At 31.9% G+C, this 9,526-nt stretch overlaps 1 long non-coding RNA gene across 1 annotated transcript; it reads right to left on the reverse strand.

Moving 5' to 3' along the window:
• Window positions 1-1,045: 1,045 nt before the first annotated feature.
• Window positions 1,046-1,643, reverse strand: LOC139906516 (uncharacterized). The gene is made up of 3 exons (XR_011782093.1): window positions 1,510-1,643; window positions 1,319-1,458; window positions 1,046-1,256 (listed from the first exon to the last, which is right to left on the reverse strand). It is a non-coding gene; the product is annotated as an uncharacterized lncRNA (long non-coding RNA).
• Window positions 1,644-9,526: the final 7,883 nt, after the last annotated feature.

Consider the following 9,526-nt stretch of genomic DNA (forward strand, 5'->3'; position numbering starts at 1 on the left):
TTTGTTTATATATACTTACTCATTTTCTGTCTGTAATGTACGCTTCTACATTACTTACTTCATTGAAGTATTAATTAATAACTAGTGCGTGTGCACATGAAAGACTGAGAGTAACAATTAGGGGTTGCCCGGGAGTTATAGGTAATGATCTCAAATGTGTTATTTATAAATAGTTATGAAAGTTGATTATATTTTTTAGGAATTGGGGATTTGAAAAGTCATTTTCTTTTCCTAAGCTTTTACTATTATTATTTTCAGTTATGAAAATCCAGTATTGAATGGTTGTTAAAAAAGTCAACATGGTAATTTGTAGAAAAGTCTGACTTATGGTATCGTTGTTTAAAATACTGATGTGATTATCATTTGCCTGCTTTATTATGATTTTTGAGGGTATAACGAAAGTATTTATTAGCAAAATGTTTAATGAAGATAAACTACGTATAATTGAATTATCCGTTAAAGTAGATTTGAAAACGTCACACTCCATGAAATTGTAATTCATTATGAACCATATTCTCAGAATAATAACTCATGAAACTACTAATTAGAGTATTTCGAAATATATTTGAAGTTTTAAGTTTAAAAAGAAAGCTTAAATTAAATATAATCTACATACTAAAAAATATACCATCATACATTTATGTTAAATAAACAAAATTAAACAATTGTAATCATATAACTAATAATAACAATAAATTATAAATACAGAAAATGAAATAATAGATTAATCCAAATAATATTTCCTTGTTCTGACATCGGAATTCAGTTCAATATGTCATAACTTTAGGGTGCAAAACACAAGCCAGACGTGGAGTTTAATAAAAAAGATAATCACCCCTTTTTCTTCATGTGGAAATTGCTATATACAATTGTGCACAGGATAGATATATCTCTACCGATGAGATCTAAATAATTATTAATAATAAAGTAAATGCCAAAATTATAAAATTAGACAATAAATATACTAATAAAAAAAAATGTTAGAATTAAATCCATCGTAAAGATTTAGTGCAAAAGCTAATTATGTAGTAATGTCCTGCGATATTACTCCTTATTAAGGGCATTCAAAAAGATTTCCCCCGTTATTTATGCTTGTGTAACAACATACTATTATCATGAAGGATACGCACAATTGCTAATTATAATGCTACACCTAATGTAACTACCCCCGTTGTTGTGACCATTTAAGCAGTTGTTTTTGCCTTTTATGAGTTTTCTGAACAACATTTCTTGGGGCTTATCAACCATAGCTAATCCTTAAGTGATAAAAAAGTAAGAATTATTGACTATGTAATATTGGAAAACCTAATGATCATACTCAAGTCTTTAAGTGAAGAAACTAATGTCAGACAAACTAGTTGCAAACCATCCAAAGCTACTACTCCCGTTGTTGTGACCATTTAAGCACTTGTTTTTGCCATTTAATGAGTTGTGTATCATAATTCTTGATAATTTTAGCTAAAATAGAATCATATTTTATGATTAGATTTAAAAAAAATGAATACTGACTGTTAGATGGCACAAAATTCAAAGTTCCATTTGAAACCAAACCTATTGCGACTGAATGTTTTAATGAAAACTTTCCTGTTTTAGGGCTTAAAAAACAAGTCGAAATATATCATGTCTACAACTTTATAGGGATGATAGTTAAGAAGTAGTGGGGATGCATAGATTTTAAGGCTGAGAAGTCCCATGTCAGTGTGGCAATTAATTAACAGAGTGAAGGAGATGGTACAGAAGCAATGGAACTGCAGAATCCTCGAAGGACGATTGGCTTGTGTCAATTCCGTCAAGTCACCCAGAAAAGTTCAAAATAGAAGCCTCGATAGCGAAAGTACTATCAGTCAAGTACGCGGCGAGGACTAATAAAAGGGGAATACCTCAAGGGATGGAAAATAAGGTCAAGAGGGTTTTGATGAGGATGGGATGCTGGTTAAATAAATATAAAGAACTAGAAGGGTAACGAGTTTGCCAAATGAGCAAGAGAAAATAATGCAATAAGAAGGTGTTGAAATTTGTTGATGAAACTTTTTTATTTTGTTATAATTTTTAAATAGGGATCCTACCTAAATAAATTTGGGAGTTCCATGTGTAGATAAATGATCAGAAAACATATTACACATTCATTAAAACGAGGATAACAACATGCAACAGCATTTTGGCCCGCAGGTTGAAACCCACATTTGTCATTGTTATTTAAGCCGTAAAACATGAAATTGACCATTAAGACTTTCAACCTTTACAGGTTTGGTCTTAAATGCCTTGTTTTAAAATCAAGTTTTTAGGGTATCACTACGATTCAGTGACATATTTCGACATAAAAGAATGAATATATGAAAATCAAAGTAAATAACAAACTTAGAAGCTAATATCTTTTTTATTATTTCCTCAAGTGCTCTACATCCTACCTGGAGTTATAGAATTGACATTATATTTCAATTTAAAAAAAAAAAAGTCTCTAAAAATGGTCGATTTTAATTGACCCTTTTTGGTCAATTTAGTTTTTAATATTTAAAGAAATTTAATAAAATAAATTGGTTAGTTTGCTTGACTATAAATTAAAATAATATTCCGGGTAACAAAAATGGATTAGTTTATAACTAATAATATACACTAATATAATTAATAACTTAGATGTAAGGGGATTAAAATAATTTTATGGATGCTTCATTTTCAAATTAATTGATAGTCATAAACTCATAACCGATTCAATTTTTTTTCTTATTTGTGTGTGGGATAATTCCATCTCAATTTCCCCCCCCCCCAAAAAAAAAAAAAACAACAACTTAATAGACTATTTATCCAAATGTGATAAAAATTTCATAGGAGTTAGTTTCTACCCACAAGCATTAATTGTGTCAAGTTTCATAAAAATCGGAGAGGATAGGGTTACAACCCTTGGGCGAATTGAGGTGGAATGACCCTATGGTAATGTGAATTATATCAATTTAATAATTATTATTTGAAGATATTTGAATATTTGGTAGAATTGACGTTAGATCTAATCAAACACAAATGTTATCTTCTGATTTGTACACTGCTGTCCTCAGCTTCCTTTGAGAGAGTATTTTCTGAAGGTGGTCTCTTATGCAAAATTAAATATCAAAGTTTAAAAGGTAAAAACTTTGAAAAAAAAAAAAAAAAAAACTTTTGTGAACGAATCAAAAATTTCATAGTTAATGATTTGGATTAATCATTTTAGGGATTTTTTAAAATTATAAATATAATTTTAAACATTTAAGTTTTATTTATTTTTGTACCCTATTTCTTTCCATTTTTTTTGAATAAATGATTTATATAAATGTCAGGCAATTAATTACAATCATCAACTCCTATAACAGCGAAAAAAAGAGCACTGCTCATTTTTAATTGAGCGAGAGCGAGCTCATTGCACAAAATTAGTAACTGAGAGTGAGAGCGCTCAATATTTCTTGAGGGACAAATGCTCTGAGGATTATCATACAAAGCATCCTGCCAAAATAATTGTATTTGGGCTCAATTGCAGTGTCATGAAGAGTGTGTCCCCTACTTTTCTAATAAGGACACGCTTTCGACGTGGAAGTTCTGAGGAACAATGTTTTGCAGTGGCTGAAATGTCAATTACGAAGTGGGTGATTATCTATGGGAGCAGGATGGTGGTCCCTCCCACAGAGCCAAAAAGAACCAGGCCATTCTCAAGTCCAAATTTACAGATTTCTGTCCCTTGGATTTTTGGCCCCCATCATCTCCCGACCTCAACCCTCTGGGAGACCATCCTGGAGAGTAAATTCAAGAGCCCCCACCACAACAGTACCGAATCTACTAGTCAGCCATCACGGATGCATAGGAGGTCCCATCCATGAAGGAGATTGCCTCAAACTTCCTCCTCATTTCGGCAACGTGTGTCCTTGAAGCTGAGGGAAAATACTTGACAAAAATAACAGTAATTGTTGAACTCTCAATTACTCAATTTTCAATTTAAAAGTAAAATAAATAATTAAATTAAGCCTATGAAACTATTCCTTGAGTTTTTTAAAGTTTATAAGAAGAGGGGTGTGTCCGCAGTATTACATATATACCTATATATATATTTCGAGTGGGGGCTTGGTTTTTGGAATTATTTGGACTACAGCCCTCCAGCCCACCCCCTGTGGACGCTGCTGAAGAAAGCTTAAAAATGCTACCATTCTTTTTACTTTGTCCGTTTTACCTATTTTCCAATGAAAAGGGAATGAGTATAGAATAAACTGCATATGTAGTTACAATGGCGTAAAATTAACAAATGTTCACACTTCAAATGACCTTTGAAAATTACTTTTTATTGATATGATATTTTGGTGATGCATAATTTGGAGATGTGATTTCAAAATTCCTATTTTCTATCTTTTTTCTTAAATATAAATGTATGTATGAAAATGCATATATTTCAATATATTATGTATATATAATTATTCGATCAAGGTGACACATACAAACATTATTACGTTCGTGATGTTACGGATCACTTACATATATCTGTATCCATAAGTGCAGGGGAGTATATTTTTTGGGGGAACCTTGGGCGTCCACAGATATATATATATTTGGTTCTTGGTTTTTGTAATTTTTTTGGAAAAAAGCGAGAGCTATTTACAAAAACTAAATTTTTTTCTAAAAACTAAATTTCAAATATTGAATGTTTTGGAAAAAAAATCCCGCAATCCACAGTTATCCACAAAAAAATTACATTTTTTTGAAAAAAAAACCCATAGCGTTATAATAATTGGCCAGGTGATTACAAAGTTGTTATAAATCAAAATTCATATTTTTTCATATTTTAAATTTTGTATTGCAAAATTTGTAGGGTGCAATTCCACCCATTGGTTCGGAAAGCCTGAATATATCGACTATTCATGGAATATTGAATTGTTACATTATTTTCATAACAAGTTATTATCTAAAATCGTCATTAAAAATGTATCATCTCATTTTTGAGTTGTAACTTGCACAAAATCGCAACTTGTACAAGACACATTATGTATGCTATATACTTTATACTAATTTAAGACATTTTTTTTGAACCGGCATTGAGCTCCAACTCTTAACGAGTGTGGATGCAAAGGAGGTGTGCTCAAAAAGTTAGGTGACTTTATATTTAAAAAAAAAAAATATATATATTTATTTATTCATCAATATTTATGTTGTCTCCTTCGAAGTAATCCCTCTCAGATACAATACGCTTGTACACTTTTCCAATCCTCGAAGCACTTCTTTTAAGCACTTTTCGGTATAGACTTGAGCTCTTCCAGCGATGTTGTATTTATCTACTGAATTGTTGCAAATATCCGTCTCTTCAGCTTTGGGAACTAAAAAAAAAAAAAAAAAAAGAGTCATATGGCACCAAATCCGGAGATTAGTGTGGCTGAGGCATGATTGTGTTGTTGTTTGTGCCCAAAAAATATCTCACAAGCAAAGATGAGTGAGGAGGAACATTATTGTGATTTGGGAAGAAATTTTGCTGACATTCGTTTCATGCCCAAAATGTTCGAAAAAAATTTACGGCACGAGCCAATCGTTATGACAATATCCTCAGCAACTTCTCTGATAGTTATTCTACGGGTTTCATAAACAATTTTCTTCACTGCTTCAACGTTTTCATCTGTTGTTGACGTTCTTGGGTGTCCAAAGCGAGGCTTGTCATTGGTATCTTTCTAGCCATCTTGGAAGAGTTTGTGTCAGTTGTAAACTTTTTTTTTTTTACTCAGAACAGTTTCATCTGTTGTGATTGTAAATATTGTAAGTGTTTTGGAGCACTTAATTTCATTTTTACATAAAGATACAAATTCTTTGATCCATGTTTTCCAATAACAAAAAATCTCCAAACACGCAAAATACTTCCTGTTATGCCTCTCACAAACAAATTAAACATATGATATAGCTGAAACAGTTAGTATATGTTTGTGGGTAGTGTACAAATATAAAAAATCGAGCGTACCAATTGTACTTTGCCCGCAGAATTGAAATTGTCACCTCTTCTTTTATATTTTATCCTACAATATATTTACATATAAAAGTGTTATTACTTTATAAACATGTAGTGTTTATAAACATGTTTCAAGTACGCGGGATTCGTAAAGTTGAATTATTGACTCTGATCCTTTTCTGTTAATGAAATATAATATGTAAATAATATTTTTTTTAGAGATATCATATTAATGATATCAATACACAAATGGATTTACCCTTGACCTGATGAGTGGCAGATGTGCAATGTATATAATTATTGTCTTTAATACCAGTTAATAAGTACAAACTAATGATTTTAGTTGCCCTGTTTCCTCTTCAGAAATAGGGATAAGAGTTATTGAAAATTGCAAAATCTTGTTTAGGTTGCAATTACAAAAAAGAGAGCAATATTCCATTGTTATATTTTACAACCTAGACTTATAGCCTTGTTCCTTTTGGTCTCATCATGTTAATGAAGGAACTCAACTAGTTATATGAGTCAACAAACAAACATTTAAAGTCCTTGCGAAAAATGAATAATATAAACAATTGGTAAACTTGGAAATTCATTGGTACAATGTCACGTTTCCCAATACCATTTATTCATCCAAGTTTCATGGCTATGCCTATATACAACAAATAACTTTTCTTTCCTTGTGAAATTCATTGCATTTCACACTCTTTATATTTGAATGCGGTAATCTTGGGATGTAACAACAACGTACATATAATTTGCATCCTTTGATTTAACAAAATTAAATTGAAGAAATACTTTTAATGTCTTTAGCCTTTTTATTATATTAGTATTATATATATATTGTGCGTCAACATAAAATCGATGTATCGAGGTTATCTTTAGTTAGTAGGATCTCTTGGAAGAACACACACAAACTTTAAGCCAGATCGGTCAATTTCTTTCTATTTTATCATTTTTTGAATCGATAAATCGTCCTGAAAGATTATGGGGAATCTCTTTTGGATTCGTAAAGAATAATCCTCATCAATCAACTATCACGAAAAGGGTAAAACTATTATAGATTCATATTATTCATAACTATTGGACCGTTTGAAAATCGAGTTACAAGAAAAACGAGCACGATTGGTCCACAAAAAAGTCCTTTTCCACCACAACAATGCACCAGCTCACACCTCAGCAGTTGTGGTCGCAAAAATAATGGAAATAGGGTTCCAACTCCAGATCCTCACAGCACTAACAATCTCACGCAACTTGACTCTTCTGTCATCCATCAGCATATCATGGATTTTATGAATGATTTCTGGTGTAGTAAACTCAACAGGGTGTCCAGAACGTTCATAGTCACTTGTGCCTATATGTCCACTCCAAAAATATTAAAATCACTTATAAACTGTTCTAATCGAAGGTGTAGAGTACCCATAATGGCTATGAAGTTTCTTTTTAGTCTATTGAGGCGTTTTGCCTACCATAATGTAGTGATTAGTCAAACCACGGAATTCTTTTTCGTCCATTTTTTGAAAATCACTCCACTTCTTCGATTCAAACAAATGTCAAACAGAAAGAAATAGACCGATCTGGCTGAAAGCTGGTGTGTGTTCTTCTAAGAGATACTACTTACTAAATATAACCTCCATACGTGCCATTAGTGCCATTTATCGTATTTTGCACGGACTTTTCAAAGGACCGTCGTACTGAACAATATTTCATAGACATTGAGTCAATTATACATTTTATGAGCCCTAAAATGTACTTCCTTTTGTAGGGCTATAGAATGGCAACTTTATGATATTATCAGTTGACATTTTTGAATCAGGTAGTCAAGAGGGGGGAAAACAACTTTCATCCATATACTTTTCGTCTTCTGTCAATGGGAAAGATAGAAGAAGCTCACTAACAGAAGATCATCGATCTTTCCCGTGTACATGGGAAATCCACAACCATTGCTAAGGATGTGGAAGCCCACCCAAGGGCTATATCCTGGACTGGAGCCAAGTATGAGGCCAGAGAAAGTTTTGGAAGACTTACATGTAGGGATGCACCTATACCAAATTTTCGGCCGATTCCAGTTCCGGTACCATCTATATGGACGATTTTTTTTTCTTCAAAGAAAATCAACTGCCTTAGAAAAAATTTGAAAATTAAATTTTTCAGTAAAATAATATAAAAATTTAAATTAAATTTTGTGAATATTTTTTTTGAAATATTCAATTTTAACCCCTCCAACCCACCCCTTGCGAACACTTCTGAATATAAACCTCCATTTGTTTTCATGGTTAGTCAGTTGTCGAAATGGAGAAACTTTTGTTGATTTGAAATTTTCAAAATTCTTTGGACGCCAGTAACTAAAAATACTAGAGTGTTGAAATTGGTTTCATCTGATCCTTTGTTAGTCAAATATTTCAAATTGGTTCTGTTATTTCAGATAGGGTACTCTAGGACTGTTTATGGAAGGTTAAACCATTTTATTTTGCATTGCCTTGCAATCAACACATATCATAATTGCGCACCAAAAAACAAACCTAAAAATCCTCCATGATTGATCAATAAACAGGATCTAAGCTAATAACTGGTTGCCTCGAAATGGGATTTCAAAACGACTTATTTATATAACTTAAGTGTTTTTCATTAGGGACGCTTCAATTTTTTTTTCCATTAGGGAAAAAAGGACGCCTTGTTTATTTTCTTTCTTTGACATCTAGGAACTTATTTAGTATGCATTTTATCAGTGAGTGATAAACACATGTTCAATGATTGTAAATTATCTAAATTTATTATCAAAATAATTGTTCAATAACAAAATTGATTTTCCTCGCTAAATCATTTTTAGTGATGAAACTCATTTTTGCCTCAATGGATTTGTTAATAAGCAAAATATACATTATTGGTCAGGCAGCAATCCACAAATGCTTCAGAAGACATCATTACGTCCATCATTTTTGTTTGTTTGGTGTGGACTTCATGCCGGAGAGATAATTGGGCCATATTCTTTTTCTTGATGATGATAATGGTCACGTTAATGCAAATGAAAATCGTTATTGCAACATAATAACTTGTATTTTATCTTGCCCCAAGTGCAAGGGTATGGATTTGGCAAATCTGTTGTTTCAACAAGATGGTGGCACTTGTGACACAGCAAACTTAACAATCGATTTATTATAATGTAAATTTTGGGAGCGCTTTATTTTGGGAAATGTACCAGTTGATTGGCCGTCTGGATTTCGTGATTTAATGCCTTTAGATTATTTTGTTTGGGTCACGTGAAGTCATTGGCTTACACCAAAAAGTCATCGACGTTAGAAGAGCTCAGAGAAAATATTGAACGCAAAATTGCTGAAATATCGGTCAATTTATTGGAAAAAGTAGTGGAAAATTGAGTTCAGCGATTGGAGTTCTCTAAACCTGCTCGTGGAGGTCATGCTAGAGAAATTGATTTTTAAATATAAATGCATATGCTCATAATTTTTACCGAAAAAATAAATTTGGCAAAATCTTTAATCCTTTCTGTCTTATTTATAGAAAAAGTTGAAGCGCTCTTAATGAAAAATAATTCATAACTCTTCAAAAATCGTAGTTTTTTATGTACTT

Source organism: Lepeophtheirus salmonis, chromosome 10 (assembly GCF_016086655.4).
Source record: "Lepeophtheirus salmonis chromosome 10, UVic_Lsal_1.4, whole genome shotgun sequence".
Taxonomy (NCBI): domain Eukaryota; kingdom Metazoa; phylum Arthropoda; class Copepoda; order Siphonostomatoida; family Caligidae; genus Lepeophtheirus; species Lepeophtheirus salmonis.